The sequence below is a fragment of the Triticum urartu genome, chromosome 3A (genome assembly GCF_056163025.1).
Source record: "Triticum urartu cultivar PI428250 chromosome 3A, HENAU_Tu73, whole genome shotgun sequence".
Classification (NCBI taxonomy): Eukaryota; Viridiplantae; Streptophyta; class Magnoliopsida; order Poales; family Poaceae; genus Triticum; species Triticum urartu.
The window spans coordinates 589,902,811-589,923,074 of record NC_141875.1 but is presented as its reverse complement, the minus strand read 5'-3'; positions in this window follow the sequence as shown (position 1 = coordinate 589,923,074).

The following is a 20,264-nucleotide window of genomic DNA, read 5'->3' as shown; positions in this document are numbered from 1 at the left end:
CACTCGTCGCGGATGTTATGCTTGAAGGCTGCTAGGCCCTCTGCGTCCGGACAGACGACTATTTGGTTTTTCTTTGTTAGGAACCGTTTCCAGAATTGTCTGGCCGATTCCTCTGGCTACTGAATTATGTGGCTTAAGTCGTCGGCATCCGGCGGTCGCACGTAAGTGCCCTGGAAGTTGTCGAGGAATGCGGCTTCCAGGTCCTCCCAAGAACCGATTGAGTCTGTTGGCAAGCTGTTAAGCCAATGCTGGGCCGGTCCTTTAAGTTTGAGCGGGAGGTATTTGATGGCGTGTAGATCATCGCCGCGTGCCAAGTGGATGTGAAGGAGATAATCCTCGATCCATACCACCGGGTCTGTTGTGCCATCGTATGATTCGATGTTTACGGGTTTGAAACCCTCTGGGATTTTATGATCCATTACTTCATTCGTGAAGCATAGCGGGTGTGCGGTGCCTCTGTACTGGGCTATATCACGACGTAGCTCGGAAGCGCTATGTCTGTTGTGTTTGGCCCGGCCGGATTTGTTGTATCCGGAGTGAAGATCATTGTCACATGCCGTAGGGCGCCTGCGCGATCCGTAGATCGATCTTGTTTGTCTTGTCTTATCCTCCAGTATGTCTCGCAGGTCGGGCGCATTTTCCCGTGCCTTAGTTGAGCGGCGTGGGGGCATGGCTTGGGTGGAGGGCCGAGGGGCCTCTCTGTCGCGGCCGCGAGGTGGCCGGTCTGCCATGTCATGCGCTGGTGATGTAGGTGCTTCCTCCTCTGATCGGGGTAGCGGCATGCGCTTCGGGTAACTCTTGGAGGGGCGTTCGAGTTCATACTCTTCGGCCGTAAGGACTTCAGTCCATCTGTCAGCTAGCAAATCTTGGGCAGCTTTAAGCTGTTGCTGCTTTTTCTTGAGGCTGCTTGCCGTGGCTAAAAGCCTGCGTTTAAAACGCTCTTATTCGGCGGGGTCTGATGGTATGACGAATTCGTCGTCATCGAGGCTTGCCTCGTCTTCGGAGGGAGGCGTATAGTTATCATCTTCGACCTCTCGGTCTGCCGCTCTCTCATGAGGGCTGGCTTCTCCATCTTCCTGTGCTGAATCTTGCTGAGGTGGGTGTTCTTCGGCGTTATCCGGGGTAGTACTATCTCCCGTGCCGGAATCACCATTTTTGCTTTGGCGGGATTTAGAGCAGGGCCGTTGACGCCGGCGCTTTGGCTGTTTCTTGGGGGCGTCATCCCCCACTGTTCCATCGCCATCTCCATCTTTTGGAGTATCCACCATATATATGTCATATGACGAGGTGGCCTTCCAGCGCCCTACAGGTGCCGGTTCCTGTTCGTCTCCTACATCGTCGTCCATGCCGTCGATATCTTCGGAGCTGAAGTCAAGCATGTCGGTTAGATTGTCGATAGTGGCTACAAAGTGGGTGGTGGGTCGGCTTTGAATTTCCTTATCGTCTGTATCCCACCCTCGCTGACCGTAGTCCGACCAGGGCTCTCCTGATAAAGAGAGAGACTTAAGAGAGTTCAGGATGTCGCCAAAAGGCGAATGCTGAAAGATGTCTGTGGTGGTGAACTCCATTATCGGCGCCCAATCGGATTCGATTGGCAGGGGCGCGGGGGGTTCGGAGTCCGGGGAGGAGTCCGGATCCTCGGAGTCACGGGCCATGCGGAGTGCGGGGCTGGAGTTCGGCTCGATCGCCTCTGAGATCGCAGCCCCTGAGGCAGCGTCTAACCGCTGATCCTCGATCGGCGCAGTATGCTCCGAATCAATGGTCGAAACCGATGCGTATGCGGCCTCCAAGGCGCTGTTCGGCGGCAGAGCTATATCATGCCCATCGAGACAGTGCGGCGCGCTTGGCTGTGGCTCGAATCCGTCAAAGATCAAGTCCCCGTGGATGTCAGCCGTGTAGTTTAGGCTTCCAAACCTGACCTGATGGCCAGGGGCGTAGCTTTCGATCTGCTCCAGGTGGCCGAGTGAATTAGCCCGCAGAGCGAAGCCGCCGAAGACGAAGATCTGTCCGGGGAGAAAAGTTTCACCCTGGACCGTATCGTCGTTGATGATCAAAGGAGCCAAAACAAAACCCGTAGCCCCCGAGAGCCAAAACTAATGTTGATGATCAAAGAAGCCCACGGGAACCCTCAATGAAAGCACCAATGTCGGTGTCAAAACCGGCGGATCTCGGGTAGGGGGTCCCGAACTGTGCGTCAAGGCCGGATGGTAACAGGAGACAAGGGACACGATATTTTTTACCCAGGTTCGGGCCCTCTCGATGGAGGTAATACCCTACTCCTACTTGATTAATATTGATGATATGGGTAGTACAAGAGTAGATCTACCACGAGATCAAGGAGGCTAAACCCTAGAAGCTAGCCTATGGTATGATTGTTATGTATGGAGTTGATTGCCTACGGACTACAACCCTCCGGTTTATATAGACACCGGATAGGGTTAGGGTTACATAAAGTCGGTTACAATGGTAGGAGATCTTGAATATCCGCATCGCCAAGCTTGCCTTCCACGCCAAGGAAAGTCCCATCCGGACACGGGACGAAGTCTTCAATCTTGCATCTTCATAGTCCAGGAGTCCGGCTGAAGGTATAGTCTGGCTACCCGAACACCCCCTAATCCAGGACTCCCTCGGTCGTCCTTGTGACGGTCGTGGAGGCTCAAGCGGGGCACGTACATGCTCTACGCGGCGCGAGGAGGAAGCTGGGCACGACGGCCGGACCATTAGATGGCCGGAGACTCGTCGGCGGCGAGCACAGGCGGCGGTGCGTGCGGGCGAACTCGAGGCAGCGCGTACGGTGCACGAGAGCTCAAAGGAAGAGGGGGAGAAGGGTTGGTAGCTCACTGCGGTTGTAGGGGAGCGAACGGCGAGCTCGGGGAAGAGCTGGAGCGAGCGGGGCGGCGAGGGGGATCTCCGGCGACCGAGGTTGAAGACGAGCTCGGTGCAGCGTCTCCGGGGCGAGCGAGCGCTCGGGGATGGGTCGAGGCGAAGCAGCGGACGACGGCGGAACTTCTTGGCACGGCGAGGCAGCGAGTGGACGGCGGTGGCTGCGGTGGTGCTTGTCGGCGGCGACGGCTGCGCCCTGCTGCGGGGGAGAGAGCGAGAGAGGCGAGACAGGGGGAGAGTGGAGCGGTCGAGGGGTCCAGGGGGTCGGCGTGGCACTCGTAGACGCGTCCAGGGTGTCGGCGGAAGCAGGAGGTGGCCGGCGTGTGGCCGCGGGCGCCGGCCATGCGCCTCTCGTCCTCCTGGCGAGAGGAGGACGACGACTGGCAGGAGCCAGTGGACTGGACCGAGCCGGTGGGCTAGGTGGGCTGCGCCAGGTAAGTCTCTGTTCTCTCTCTCCTTTTTTGTTTTTCATTTATTCTATTATTTCTGTAACTTCAGGGCTTTATTAAAAATGCCAGGGCATTTCCAAAATCATAAAATTTATCATGGCCACTGCTTAGAATATATCCAACAGCAAACATTTTAGTTTATGATTATTTAAGCATTTAAAATATTTTATAGCATTTAAATGCCCAAATGCAAATACTATAAGAATTAATCCAATGACCTTAAGATGTCCTAGAAAAATGTGCACCATTTTTGTCAAAGGTTTTAACCTAAAACAAAAAGGGTGGGCTTTTTAGAAGGGCATTTCAGGTTCATTGAAAAAGTTTTTTAGTAAACCCTAGTTGTTCTAGGGGGGTGCTGGGGGTTCTATCATCCGCATTTCAAATTTAAGAGAAATTTAAACATGATGCACACTCTAATGCTTGAACTAGCTAGGGTGTGACAGCCGGCCCACGGAAAGCCTGTTAACGGCATGTTGGCATATAGCCCATTTATAGCCCGCTAACTCAAGGCCCGTTATGGCCTATCCGAATTGGGCCCAGTAGCGTCATCTGGGTCGTCCAATATGATTCTAGCCCGTTGTAACTTCTGGACCATGTATGGCCCATGATGTCTTTCGACCCATATGAGGCCCTTTGTAACTCTGGGCCCATTAAAGGCCCATGGTGTAACTGGCCCATAATGAACAGTGTAACGCTTTACACCCATTAACGGCCCATTATTCCATTGGGCCGTTTCCAGCCCATGTTACCTTTTGGCCTTCTAAGGGCCCATTTATTCTTGGGCTCATTTCCAGCATTCGGTTACTTACGGTCCATTACTGGCATGTTCTGCTTGTGGGCGAAATTCAGCCTGTGGTTACAGTTGGCCCGTTTGTGGCCCGTTAACCCGTTGGTCTGTTTCCATAGCGTCATCAAATTCGGCCCATTAAAGACCCGTGACGCCTGTCAAATTAAGCCCATTATACATTTCGGCCTATTAACGGCCCGTTATGGTTAGGCCATAAACATACGATTTCCACTCTAACCCGTTTACGGCCCATTTTGCGGACAGTAATTGGTCCACAAATAGTATGGCCCATGTTTAGCCAATGGATCATACGGCCCGTAGAAGGTCCATTGATTATATGGCCCGTCGAGGGCCCATGGATCCTATGGCCCGTAGGAGGCCTATGGTCACTATAGCAGGTAACAGGACCATGGTTACAACGGTCCGTATGTTGCCCATGGTTATTGTGGCCTAGTGCATCCACTGGGCATCCACTTGGCATCAAAGTTCACCACCAGTGCAAATATAGGGAATAAAGTAGCATATCACATAAGCTGGTTGTCAAAGTTGGCGACCAGTGCAAATAAACGCCACAGCAAAACAAGTCCAGAACTGAAACCACTTCAGAAGAGCTCAAGAAACAATATCCTGGGTACCCAACATGCTGGCAGGATGCTTAGCAAGCTTATTAACTTTCTCTTGTTTGGCGCTTAAATCCTCCAGCACTTGTTGTTGCACCAGAAAGTATGCATCTAAATCCTGCAGGGACTTCCTCCGTGCTGCGGCTTCGTGTCGCAGCACATCTGATCGATGTCTTTCAACTTTAAGTTGAGACTCAAGAAGACAAACTGATTCAGGCAGGGAGTTCGAAGAGCTTGTGCCGGCAGTAGTGGCCAGTAACTCAAACACTACATCAATACAGGACTTTGGGGTTGTCTCACTGTCGTCAAAATAGTTTTTATTAGCTTTCTTGGAGACCAACAGGGATGTCTCACTATCTTGAACCTTATCTGCATTACTTCCTTTACCATTGAATAACGGGGTACTCTTCTCCAATATTTTGTCCGCATTCTAAAAGAGAAACAAGCAGACACATCACAGGTTTAACATGTTGTATATGAAACTCATTTTGGTAAATCAGTTCAGTAGTAAAGTGGACAGGATAAAAGCATGAAACAAACATATATCTGTGTACCATGGTCACTGTATGGTCTATACCATTCTAGTTTCTGTTGCAAAATCAAGATGAGACAATGTCCAAATAATACCTATTTAAGATAAAGCAGCATAGACAGAATATAAGTGTGGGAAACTACACAACAATAACAACACTTGTAATGTGCATGACATGAGAACATAATTGTTTATTCAATTGAAATTGAAATCAACATAGAGCAAGTTACAACAGCAAACTAGTTAAATAAACGGGTTTAAAACGTACCTGTTGCGCCATTGGAGTTTCAATTCCATCCTTCAAATTTGAAAATAGTTGGTATGAGTAAATACAGTGATGCAAGAGCAAAGGAGTATGAACCATAGCTACACAACCTGACCTGAGAACAATTCTTCTTCTGCTTTAAGTGTTGAGTTGGGGTTCAGAGTGGTGGTCCTTGTGCTTTGGGCACTGTAGTTTGATGACCCACAAGTATAGGGGATCTATCATAGTCCTTTCAATAAGTAAGAGTGTCAAACCCAATGAGGAGCAGAAGGAAATGACAAGTGGTTTTCAGCAAGGTATTCTCTGCAAGCACTGAAATTATCGGTAACAGATAGTTTTTTGTTAAGATAGTTCGTAACAGGTAACAAGTAAATAAAGTAACTAAGGTGCAACAAGGTGGCCCAATCCTTTTTGTAGCAAAGGAAAAGCCTGGACGAACTCTTATATAATGCAAAGCGCTCCCGAGGACACATGGGAATTGTTGTCAAGCTAGTTTTCATCATGCTCATATGATTCACGTTCGTTACTTTAATAATTTGATATCTGGGTGGACCGGTGCTTGGGTGCTGCCCTTCCTTGGACAAGCCTCCCACTTATGATTAACCCCTCTCGCAAGCATTCGCAACTACGAAAGAAGAATTAAGGTAAACCTAACCATAGCATGAAACATATGGATCCAAATCAGCCCCTTACGAAGAAACACATAAACTAGGGTTTAAGCTTCTGTCACTCTAGCAACCCATCATCCACTTATTACTTCCCAATGCCTTCCCCTATGCCCAAATAATGGTGAAGTGTCACGTAGTCGACGTTCACATAACACCACTAGAGGAGAGACGACATACATCTCATCAAAATATCGAACGAATACCAAATTCACATGATTACTTATAACAAGACTTCTCCCATGTCCTCAGGAACAAACGTAACTACTCACAAAACATATTAATGATCAATATCAGAGGAGTATTAATTATCATTAAAGATCTGAAAAATATAATCTTCCACCGGATAAACCAACTAGCATCAACTACAAGGAGTAATCAACACTACTAGCAACCCACAAGTACCAATCTTAGGTTTTGGGACCGAGATCGAATACAAGAGATAAACTACGGTTTGAGAGGAGATGGTGCTGGTGAAGATGTTGATGGAGATTGACCCCCTCTCGATGAGAGGATCAATGGTGATGACGATGGCGATGATTTCCCCTCCCAGAGGGATGTTTCCCCGGCAGAACAGCTCCGTTGGAGCCCTAGATTGGTTCTGCCCAGATTCCGCCTCAAGACGGCGGCGCTTCATCCCGAAAGCTTCCTTCTGATTTTTTCTAGGTCAAAACACACTATATAGCCAAAGATGGGCACTAGAGGCCTGCCAGAGGGCCCACAAGGTCGGGGGGTGCCTAGGTCAAAACACACCATATATATCCACTTGGATGTAGGTTTTCATAAAATATTATTGTTGATATTACCCTTGAGGTAAAAGGTTGGGAGGCGAAACTATAAGCCCCTATCTTTCTCTATGTCCGATTGAAGCCTTGAACCCATAAGTATCGCGTGAGTGTTAGCAATTGTGAAAGATTAAATTATAGTTGAGTATGTGGACTTGCTGAAAAGCTCTTATATCAACTTTTTCCGATGTTATGATAAATTGCAATTGCTTCAATGACTGAGATCATAGTTTGTTAGTTTTCAGTGAAGTTTCTGATTCATACTTTACTTTGTGAATGAATTTTTACTTTGGCATAAGAAATTATATGACAATATATGTTGTTGTTCTAAAGATGATCATGACGCCCTCATGTCTGTATTTTATTTTATTGACACCTCTATCTCTAAACATGTGGACATATTTTTCGATATCGGCTTTCCCTTGAGGAAAAGCGAGGTCTAAGCCTGGGGAGTTGATACGTCCATTTTGCATCAGGCTTTTATATTGATATTTATTGCATTATGGGTTGTTAGTATGCATTATATCATAATACTTATGCATATTCTCTCTTATTTTATAAGGTTTACATGAAGACGGAGAATGACCGGCAGCTGGAATTCTGGACTGGAAAAGGAGCAAATATTAGAGACCTATTTTGCACAACTCCAAAGGTCCTGAAACTTCACGGAGCATGTTTTTGGAATATATAAAAAATATTGGGCCAAGGAAGTACCAGAGGGGGGGCACCATACGAACACAAGGGCTCATCTTTGGCTATATGGTGTGTTTTGACCTAGAAAAAAATAATAAGGAAGCTTTCGGGATGAAGCGTCGCCGTCTCAAGGCGGAATCTGGGCAGAACCAATCTAGGGCTCCAACGGAGCTGTTCTGCCGGGGAAACATCCCTCCAGGAGGGGAAATCATCGCCATCGTCATCACCATTGATCCTCTCACCGAGAGGGGGTCAATCTCCATCAACATCTTCACCAGCACCATCTCCTCTCAAACCGTAGTTCATCTCTTGTATTTGATCTCGGTCCCAAAACCTAAGATTGGTACCTGTGGGTTGCTAGTAGTGTTGATTACTCCTTGTAGTTGATGCTAGTTGGTTTATCCGGCGGAAGATTATATTTTCAGATCCTTAATGATAATTAATACTCCTCTGATCTTGATCATTAATATGTTTTGTGAGTAGTTACGTTTGTTCCTGAGGACATGGGAGAAGTCTTGTTATAAGTAATCATGTGAATTTGGTATTCGTTCGATATTTTGATGAGATGTATGTTGTCTCTCCTCTAGTGGTGTTATGTGAACGTCGACTACATGACACTTCACCATTATTTGGGCATAGGGGAAGGCATTGGGAAGTAATAAGTAGATGATGGGTTGCTAGAGTGACAGAAGCTTAAACCCTAGTTTATGCGTTTCTTCGTAAGGGGCTGATTTGGATCCATATGTTTCATGCTATGGTTAGGTTTACCTTAATTCTTCTTTCATAGTTGCGAATGCTTGCGAGAGGGGTTAATCATAAGTGGGAGGCTTATTCAAGGAAGGGAAGCACCCAAGCACCGGTCCACCCAAATATTAAAGTAACGAACGCGAATCATATGAGCATGATGAAAACTAGCTTAACAACAATTCCCATGTGCCCTCGGGAGCGCTTTGCACTATATAAGAGTTCGTCCGGGCTCGTCCTTTGCTACAAAAAGGATTGGGCCACCTTGTTGCACTTTAGTTACTTTATTTACTTGTTACCTGTTATGAACTATCTTAACAATCCCGCAAAAAAAGGAACTATCTTAACAAAAAACTATCTGTTACCGATAATTTCAGTGCTTGCAGAGAATACCTTGCTGAAAACCACTTGTCATTTCCTTCTGCTCCTCGTTGGGTTTGACACTCTTACTTATTGAAAGGACTATGATAGATCCCCGATACTTGTAACATCCCAAAATTCTAAATTTTGGAATGTTATAATAAATAGATAGATAGATTGATTGTTTGATTGTTGTGTGATTGATTGAGTGAAATTCGAAACTTTTTGAAAGTTAAATGAGAGGGAATAAAAGGACTTTTCCAAACTTTCATTTTGCATTTATGATCTCCGGGAATTCAAATTCTTTTCACCACGAAACCCTGGAGAGAAGATGACATTACTTCTTCCATTTATTTAAATGACAAGGGGTGTTGAAAATATTTGAATTTCATTTGAGAATATTTCCAATTCTGAAACTTTATGCAACTCAATGATTTTCACGAGCGAAGATAAAATGACTTCTTCAATTTATATGAAATATGAGTTAGGAGTTTCAAAGGATTAATTTCAAAGTCCTTTTGGAATTAATTTTCAATTTGGATTTATTTGAGTTTTATTCAAATTATTTTTCTCCAAAAATAAAATATATGGAAAATAGGGTAACATGATTCCCTACATTAGAAAATTGGAGAAAAATTAATTTGAAATCATTTTGGTATTTTTAGAATGATTTTTGTTGGATTTTAATAGACCAGTAGTACTCTTTGATTTATCTGAATTTGTGTGGATTTTATTTGAAGTTATAAAAATGTTCATGTCGTAGAGAATCTTTTTCTGAAAATTTTGATATATTATATGCCTGTATAATATTTTTATTTTTGCCGTTATTATTTTATTTGTATGGAAATGTTTTTTTAACTTTCCCCGACTGGGCCGGCCCACCATCTCGCCAGGCTGCGGCCCAGCTCCCCACCGCCGTCCCTGCCGTCTCCGACGGGGACTCCTTCCTCGGAGTCCGCTGCGCCGCCGCCTCCTCTGGCCCCTCGCCCACGCCACGCGCCCCCTCCCCTCCTTAAAAAGCGGCCCCGGGCCCCGCCTCTCTCTCTGCCGCACCGCGCCACCCCTCCCGCAGATCATCGCCGCCGCCGCAAGCGAGCCGCCCCGCCGCCTAGTGCATCGCCGCCGCCTGCTGCTGCCCGCGCCGCTCCGCCGTCGCCGCACCGAGCCGCGCCGCCGCCTTCTCGCCTCGCCGCTGCCGCGCTCCGCCGCCCGCAGCCACCACCGCCGCGCAACCGCCTCGCCGGAGCCCGACGATCCAAACCGCCGCCGCCGCCGCCGGTTTTCTCACCGAAAACCGCCCGATCTCCGCAGACCGGTATAAACCGTTGGTTTTTTTCTAGTTTTCTCACTTTAGCTCAGTTTATTAGGTTAGGTCGGTTTTCTTTTTAGTTAAGTTTATTCAATGGACATTCATTAGTTAGGGTTCTCTAGCGAACGATTTCGTTCGGTAGTGTTCGGTAGCGAACGTTCGCTATTTAGATTTTTTCTTTTTTCTGTTTATTTACGTCAGGGACCTATTCGTGATAAATTTTCTTCACAGATTAGTCCCGGTACTTCAAACGGCTACAACTTTTTACTCGGTTGCCCAAATCCAACGAAACCAACGCCCATGTCTTAGTTATGATCTCCTCTATCTAGGTAAACAACTTAAACATGTTTTTTAAAAGTTTAAAATTTGAATTAGATCAGATTTGTATTCAAACTTCGTTTGATCATAACTTGAGTTTCGTAGCTCCGTTTGAGTTGATTCTTTTTGCAAATCGAAGCTCTTGACCTAAAATTTCTGATAAGGACAAATTCATATAATTTTGGTACTGTTAGAAATTGTTTTATGTGCAAGAGTTATTTTCTTGGTTTTGATGTTTTCCGAATTGTCTTCTTCGATCTTTCTGATCTTTTGAGTGATTGCTTATGTGTGGTTACTATTGCTTGCTTACGATAGATTTGACCGGAGTGTGACGAGTAGAACTATCAAGAGTTATGAGTGTGAATCATCTTCATCAACATTGCAGGCAAGTTCACACTTTGATCATACCTCTTTCATACCCAGTTTTTATTGCATTAGATCAAACCTCTAACATTGCATGATTAGGATCTAATTAAATTGTGGGTTGGGAAGTAGATGAGGTAGAACCTATTACCTGTTTATTATCAAACCTTTGGGAGTTACTATTACGTTATGCTTACATTGCCATGCTATGCTCGTAGACGTGGATTGGGTTTTGAGAGTATTCATGACAGATGTGAGATTGTTAATTAATGGTTTACTTAAGGTGGCAATTTAAACACACATCTGGGTGGATTGAGGTACCTGGGTATTCCAGGATTGCCTGTCTAGGCACCTGGGTAGACCAGGATTGCTTGTTTTTTTATGGACCGCCACCCAGGCTCAAAGGGATCATGAGATTTTTCATACTAGAAACTTCCGTGTGCAGCCACAAGCTATTATGGGCTCTAGCATAGTTGATTAAGTCGTGCGAACTCTTACAGGGTAGACTAGCAGATGTAGGGGAAAGTAGGTGTAACGGTCTATCCATCGTAAGGTGCTAGCGCTTCTGAAAGACTATGTATCGGTCATCCGTCTTCTCAAACACCATGTAGTGCGAGAAACCAAACGGAGGCGATCGAGTCTTGTGGGGAAAAGTGCGCAAACCTCTGCAGAGTGTATAAACTAATCATGATTAGCCGTGTCCCCGGTTATGGACATCTTGAGTATCTAGTACCTGGATTATCATGTGAATCTCATCATGTTACTTCAAATTAATTTTGTTGGTTTTAACGATGTTACTTAATTGGGATTGAGAATGCTGTCAACCATTCTCAATGTTCAACAACCACCATGATAGTTAAATAAAATTTATTCCTTTGCAGTAGGGAAAATTGGCTTTTCGCAAAAACATATAACCATAGAGCTTTTCCACCAGCCGTATATGCATGTAGTGATAGCCATTGTTCATCATTCTCTATGGTGTGAATTTGCCAGTACATTCAATGTACTGACCCTCTGTGGCTGCAATGTCTCATGTTGCAGGATTTCTTACGACGAGTAAGTGATACGTTGGGGTTATGATTTCTACACTCAACTTTGCCGTTGGTGTTGATGGGAATCCACAACCTTGTTACTTCCGCTGTTTGGATTGAGGTTATAGTATTTATGTTACTTTACACATGTGATTTACCTCTGTTATAAATCCTCGAGTACTGTGTGTGTCAGCATACCGATCCAGGGATGACACTTAAGCACAGAGACTTGATCCATTCGGGTCGGGTCGCTACAACATGGTATCAGAGCACATGTTGACTGTAGGACGTGACTCTAGAAATTGGCAAGCCCATAGCAAAGATTTTTCTCTACAACTTTCCCTTTCAAAAAGATCTTTTACCTCTCTTCTCTTCTGAGCTTATTCAAAAATTCCCTTTAGTGAGACCATACCCCTTTCCCCTTTTGACCACACGAAGATTCGACTGATGAGACCACTCCAAGAAGTACAAGATATCAGACAACTAAGACCACTTCGGAATGAAGAGTATTTTCCGTGCATCTGAATAATGGAAACTACAACGGTTGAAGACCGAAGACAAGTAGAATTTGAAGGCTCTGAAGAATTCCCAGATTTTTTTGACCTAGGAAGGCTACCCTTATGGAACTTGGTAGACTATGGAAGTTGTCAATACCCGAGATCAAGGTGTATTGGAGAAATAATGAAACAAGGAGCATGAGAACTCGTTGTCAAAGAAAACCCTAAGGAAGGAGATATCAACTATGGAGAGATAGCTCATGGAAATGACAAGAGCAGAAACACAGCTATCCATGATGTTATCGCCCGCTTATGCTATTGTCACCGTGCTGAGTTAAGCATGCATATGCATGGAAGGATTGGATGGTAGAAGGCTGATGGAGCATCTGTCAGCAAGAGGTGAAGTTTTAACCTTAGCTAGTGTATCACCAGGATCTGGAGTGTTACATCAAGAAGTTAAGATGGACCTACAAGAAGCAGTATTTTGACACGGAAGTATTTCATGAGGAACTCAGGACCCTGAAGATGAGGGTAGCCAAGCTGGAGGAGCAAAACCTCGAGAAACCGGAGATTCGTCAAGAACTAGACCATGGTTCATGCCAAGGATGTTGAAACCTAGAAGTTTGAAATACAACTCCGGAATATTAAAGGATGTCACGAGAGATTTCACGTCAACAGAGATGATCTGGCAAAAGAACTTGAGAAGACAAGCATGATCGGAAGAAGCCATTGGAGGCATGAACAAGGCTTGAAGAGTTTGGAGACATTGAAGATTTATTGACCTTTAGAAGACCAAACCCCTGTTATATACCTACGTTAGATGCGACATTTGTGAGCTGTCATTTGTTTGATGCTTTTCCCGACAGCCACAAATAAAATCTGTCTTTTTAAAACCATTGTTTGTATTGTGTGTATCCCTCTCTATCTCTCTTATCTCACCCCAAACCCATGGACCCAATAGAGGACGAATGGAGCTGAACTCATGTTTTCCTGGACCGATAAGTCAATTAAAGACGGACCGATGGATTCAGAACATGGAGGATCACATGGAGAATAACCCTATAGTTGGAAATGATATGACCCAGCATGCTCTTCAGTGCTTTGAAAGAGGTGCTGCTACTTGGTGGAGGATGTACCAAACCATCAATGGATGGCAAAGAGTAACCACTTGGAAAGAATTTAAGTTGACTTTGCTAAAGTCTCGGTTTGTGTCCAGGAGTTGAAACCCTATGAAAATGATATGAAGAAGCATTGTGCATGCAAGCTTTGTGGAGAAATCGGACACAACCATACAGAACACAAGGATGAATGCTCTAATTGTGAAGGAAGTCACCCAGTTGAAGAATGCCCAACTAGGCAGATTACTTGTTTCTTGTGTGAAGGGACTACCCACTATCCTGCTCAGTGTCACATTTACCCCATGGTACAACGAACCATCCAGCAGAAGAAAGAAGTAATGAAAGGAGCCCTCGTGGAAATTTTAGAAGAAGCTGTGATGAAGGAAGATGTTGGGGACACACCCAAAGAAGAACCAATTAAACCCTGCACCAAGTCATGCTATTCATGTGGAGAAGAAGGACACATCTCCCAGAATTGTATGAATGGGGATCTAGTAGAATTCCCGACGGAGGAAGTAGAATATGACCCACAAGAAATAGAAGCCCTTATTGGAACAGAAAAGTTCAGGAAGAGAAGCAGATTGGATTCCAAGAAGGACCTGAGTCATATCACCTGTTACAGGTGCAAGGAGTCAGGGCACTACCTCAACAATTGCCCAAAAAGGAAACCTCGAGACTCGTCAAAAGTAATATGTTTTAGTTGTAATGGAGCAGGGCACTTTGCTAGAGAATGCCCCAAGGAGAAGGACTTGTGCTAGATAGTGAGTTTGCAACAAAGGAAATGGAGTAGTAGAAGTGAGAACATTTTCTTTTATATTGAGGTGTTGAGTTGAGACATGTAATGGAAAAGCGAGAGATTGTAATCACTTGAGAATGAATAAAGTTAGCATCGTTGGTACTGATATGGATTTTATGAGTTGTTACTCTATGAAGAAGGATTTTGACCATTTTTGAGGATATTAGAAATATGGTCTATGGAAGTTTTGTGCATTTTAAGGGTGGTAGTACCCTGTAAGAACCGTTGACCCATGGAAAAGATAAGGATACTCCACTGAGTGGATTTCGAACAAAATAAATACGAGTTTTGTCTCGATATGTGCGATACCCCAAGAGTATGTGGGATGAAGTTGGAGACCGTCAGTTGTTTGGACGAAATGTGATCAAGGAGTCAGAAGAGAATGTTAAGTTGATTCAAGATAGACTGAAGGTAGCTCAATCCAGGAAGAAGAGTTATGCAGACTCAAAAACTCAAGGAGGTAGTCTATGAAATTGGAGAAAGAGCATGTCTTCGTGTGCCCCTCTGCGAGGAGTTAAACGAATTGGAGTTAAGGGAAAGTTAGCCCCGAGATTTGCAGGACCATACCGACTCTTGGAGCGTATGGGAGAAGTGGCCAACAAGTTGGAGTCACCCGAAGGACTGTCAGGAGTTCAAGATGTGTTTCACGTTTCCCAGTTGAAGAAGTGCCATGCAGAGATGGCCAATATTCCCCTGTAAGGACGCTTGACCCTGGAAAGGATAATGATGTTCCACGAAGTGGAATATGGACTCCATAAGTATAAGTTTTTATCTCGGTATGTGGGATATCCCACGAGGATGAAGAGATAAATTACTATTGGACATAAAAGAGGTATGATGTCGGAAATATGGATCAATGGAAACTCCATGATGAGTCTAAGAAATCATGTCCTAGTTTGGTGCCAACAGAAGGAAGGAAGACAGAATAACTGGATGGATTTTAGTATACTAGGAAGCTGGAAGTTGGATGTTGGATTAGAGATCCGTTGCCCCGATGATGAGTTCAAGGTTTGCAAGTGATGAGATGGGCCATAACCCACAGGCCCCAGAACCTGCCAAGAAGCAAGCACACTCTTGCTGAAGGAAAAACCCTGGAAGGAGTTACGACTTTATCAACTGACGATTTTATAGGAGTTTACGCAAAATCTGAGAGTGGTGAAGGAATGATAGATGTTTGTTTGGCTTGCAGAATCAATGGATTATTCCGAACGCAGTTCGTGGACAAGAGAAATTCTGCAATGCTTGTGAGGATGACCGAGTGTTAGAATGCGAGATTCGCTAAACCATATACAAGGTAATGATTTGGGTGCGGGATGGATTGATCACCATACCGACTTACTCTTATTATTCGCCTTGCTATGTGGGATGGTAAATCTGAGTGACTTACCTATAGTAAAGAGACGGCGATCAAAACCCTGTTTAAATTTAGAATGGTGTAAGTATTTTTCCCTTGTACACGGCAGTTGTTGCCAACCGTAGGTTATACGGCGAGGCTCAACCCAGACCCATTTCCTGCAGGAGAAACCATAAATTGTTGACCACCATGAGATATCGATAGTTGTTTAGTTTTGGCGCCAGACCCGTCAGCTAAGAAGACCCAATCTCAGAATAACCTTACCAAGATGAAAGGACAAAAGAATTGAGGAAAAGGTTATGCCTCTACCGGAAGAGCCCGGATAAGGAATTATCCTGAAGATCCAAGAAGACCGACACTGTTAACAATAAAAATGGAGTATATGAGTTTAGATGGAACCGTAACCATGCTTCTAAGGGTGGTAGCACCCAGACCCAGGAGACGATTGATGAAATTTTGAAGAGACCCCGAACCTAACCTATTTCTTGCTAGCCTCTCCGAATCTCGAGGACGAGATTCATTTTAAGGGTGGTAGGTTTGTAACATCCCAAAATTCTAAATTTTGGAATGTTATAATAAATAGATAGATTGATTGATTATTTGATTGTTGTGTGATTGATTGAGTGAAATGCGAAACTTTTTGAAAGTTAAATGAGAGGGAATAAAAGGACTTTCCCAAACTTTCATTTTGCATTTATGATCTCCGGGAATTCAAATTCTTTTCACCATGAAACCCTGGAGAGAAGATGACATAACTTCTTCCATTTATTTAAATGACAAGGGGTGTTGAAAATATTTGAATTTCATTTGAGAATATTTCCAATTCTGAAACTTTATGCAACTCAATGATTTTCACGAGCGAAGATAAAATGACTTCTTCAAATTATATGAAATATGAGTTGGGAGTTTCAAAGGATCAATTTCAAAGTCCTTTTGGTTTCAATTTGGATTTATTTGAGTTTTATTCAAATTATTTTTCTCCAAAAATAAAATACATGGAAAATAGGTTAACATGATTCCCTACATTAGAAAATTGGAGAAAAATTAATTTGAAATCATTTTGGTATTTTTAGAATGATTTTTGTTGGATTTTAATAGACCAGTAGCACTCTTTGATTTATCTCAATTTGTGTGGATTTTATTTGAAGTTATAAAAATGTTCATGTCGTAGAGAATCTTTTTCTGAAAATTTTGATATATTATATGCCTATATAATATTTTTATTTTTGCCGTTATTATTTTATTTGTCTGGAAATGTTTTTTTTAACTTTCCCCGACTGGGCCGGCCCAGCATCTCGCCAGGCTGTGGCCCAGCTCCCCACCGCCGTCCCTGCCGTCTCCGACGGGGACTCCTCCCTCGGAGTCCGCCGCGCCGCCGCCTCCTCTGGCCCCTCGCCCACGCCACGCGCCCCCTCCCCTCCTTAAAAATCGGCCCCGGGCCCCGCCTCTCTCTCTGCCGCACCGCACCGCCCCTCCCGCAGATCGCCGCCGCCGCCGCAAGCGAGCCGCCCCGCCGCCTAGCTCATCGCCGCCCGCTGCTGCTGCCCGCGTCGCTCCGCCGTCGCCGCACCAAGCCACATCGCCGCCTTCTCGCCTCGCCGCTACCGCGCTCCGCCGTCCGCAGCCACCACCGCCGTGCAACCGCCTCGCTGAAGCCCGCCGATCCAAACCGCCACCGCCGCCGGTTTTCTCACCGAAAAACGCTCGATCTCCGCCGACCGGTATAAACCGTTGGTTTTTTCTGGTTTTCTCAGTTTAGCTCGGTTTATTAGGTTAGATCGGTTTTCTTTTTAGTTAGGTTTATTCAATGGACGTTCATTAGTTAGGATTCTCCAGCGAACGATTTCGTTCGGTAGTGTTCGGTAGAGAACGTTCGCTATTTAGATTTTTTTTCTTTTTTCTGTTTATTTATGTCAGGGACCTATTCATGATAAATTTTCTTCACAGATTAGTCCCTGTACTTCAAACGGCTACAACTTTTTACTCAGTTGTCCAAATCCAACGAAACCAACGCCCACGTCTTCATTATGATCTCCTCTATCCAGATAAACAACTTAAACATGTTTTTTAAAAGTTTAAAATTTGAATTAGATCAGATTTGTATTCAAACTTCGTTTGATCATAACTTGAGTTTCGTAGCTCCGTTTGAGTTGATTCTTTTTGCAAATCGAAGCTCTTGACCTAAACTTTCTGATAAGGCCAAATTCATATAATTTTGGTACTGTTAGAAATTGTTTTATGTGCAAGAGTTATTTTCTTGGTTTTGATGTTTTCCGAATTGTCTTCTTCTATCTTTCTGATCTTTTGAGTGATTGCTTATGTGTGGTTACTATTGCTTGCTTACGATAGATTTGACCGGAGTGTGACGAGTAGAACTATCAAGAGTTATGAGTGTGAATCATCTTCATCAACATTGCAGGCAAGTTCACACTTTGATCATACCTCTTTCATACCCAGTTTTTATTGCATTAGATCAAACCTCTAACATTGCATGATTAGGATCTAATTAAATTGTGGGTTGGGAAGTAGATGAGGTAGAACCTATTACCTGTTTATTATCAAACCTTTGGGAGTTACTATTACGTTATGCTTACATTGCCATGCTATGCTCGTAGACGTGGATTGGATTTTGAGAGTATTCATGACAGATGTGAGATTGTTAATTAATGGTTTACTTAAGGTGGCAACTTAAACACACATCTGGGTGGATTGAGGTACCTGGGTATTCCAGGATTGCCTGTCTAGGCACCTGGGTAGACTAGGATTGCCTGTTTTTTTATGGACCGCCACCCAGGCTCAAAGGGATCATGAGATTTTTCACACTAGAAACTTCCGTGTGCAGCCACAAGCTATTATGGGCTCTAGCATAGTTGATTAAGTCGTGCGAACTCTTACAGGGTAGACTAGCAGATGTAGGGGAAAGTAGGTGTAACAGTCTATCCATCGTAAGGTGCTAGCACTTCTGAAAGACTATGTCTCGGTCATCCGTCTTCTCAAAAACCATGTAGTGCGAGAAACCAAACGGAGGCAATCGAGTCTTGTGGGGAAAAGTGCGCAAACCTCTGCAGAGTGTATAAACTAATCATGATTAGTCGTGTCCCCGGTTATGGACATCTTGAGTATCTAGTACCTGGATTATCATGTGAATCTCATCATGTTATTTTAAATTAATTTTGTTGGGTTTAATGATGTTACTTAATTGGGATTGAGAATGCTGTCAACCATTCTCAATGTTCAACAACCACCATGATAGTTAAATAAAATTTATTCCTTTGCAGTAGGGAAAAATTGGCTTTTCGCAAAAACATATAACCATAGAGCTTTTCCACCAGCCATATATGCATGTAGTGATAGCCATTGTTCATCATTCTCTATGGTGTGAATTTGCCAGTACATTCAATGTACTGACCCTCTGTGGCTGCAGCGTCTCATGTTGCAGCATTTCTTACGACGAGTAAGTGATACGTTAGGGTTATGATTTCTACACTCAACTTTGCCGTTGGTGTTGATGGGAATCCACAACCTTGTTACTTCCACTGTTTAGATTGAGGTTATAGTATTTACGTTACTTTACACATGTGATTTACCTCTATTATAAATCCTCGAGTACTGTGTGTGTCAGCATACCGATCCAGGGATGACACTTAAGCACAGAGACTTGATCCATTCGGGTCGGGTCGCTACAATACTTGTGGGTCATCAAACTACAGTGCCCAAAGCACAAGGACCACGACTCTGAACCCCAACTCAATGCTTAAAGCAGAAGAAGAATTTTTCTCAGGTCAGGTTTTGTAGCTATGGTTCATACTCCTTTGCTCTCGCATCACTGTATTTACTCATACCAACTATTTTCAAATTTGAAGGATGGAATTGAAACTCCAATGGCGCAACAGGTACGTTTTAAACCCATTTCTTTAACTAGTTTGCTGTTGTAACTTGCTCTATGTTGATTTCAGTTTCAATTGAATAAACAATTATGTTCTCATGTCATGCACATTACAAGTGTTGTTATTGTTGTGTAGTTTCCCACACTTATATTCTGTCTATGCTGCTTTGTCTTAAACAGGTATTATTTGGACATTGTCTCATCTTGATTTGGCAACAGAAACTAGAATGGTATAGACCATACAGTGACCATGGTACACAAATATATGTTTGTTTCATGCTATTATCCTGTCCACTTTACTACTGAACTGATTTACCAAAATGAGTTTCATATACAACATGGTAAACCTGTGATGTGTCTGCTTGTTTCTCTTTTAGAATGTAGACAAAATATTGGAGAAGAGTACCCCGTTATTCAATGCTAAAGGAAGTAATGCAGATAAGGTTCAAGATAGTGAGACATCCCTGTTGGTCTCCAAGAAAGCTGATAAAAACTATCTTGACGACAGTGAGACAACCCCAAAGTCCTGTATTGATGTAGTGTTCGAGTTATTGGCCACTACTGCCGGCACAAGCTCTTCGAACTCGCTGCCTGAATCAGTTCGTCTTCTTGAGTCTCAACTTAAAGTTGAAAGACATCGATGTGCTGGTAAACGAAGCCGAAGGACTGAGGAAGTCCCTGCAGAATTCAGATGCATACTTTCTGGTGCAACAGCAAGTGCTGGAGGATTTAAGTGCCAAACAAGAGAAAGTTAATAAGCTTGCTAAGCATCTTGCCAGCATGTTGGGTACCCAGGATATTGTTTCTTG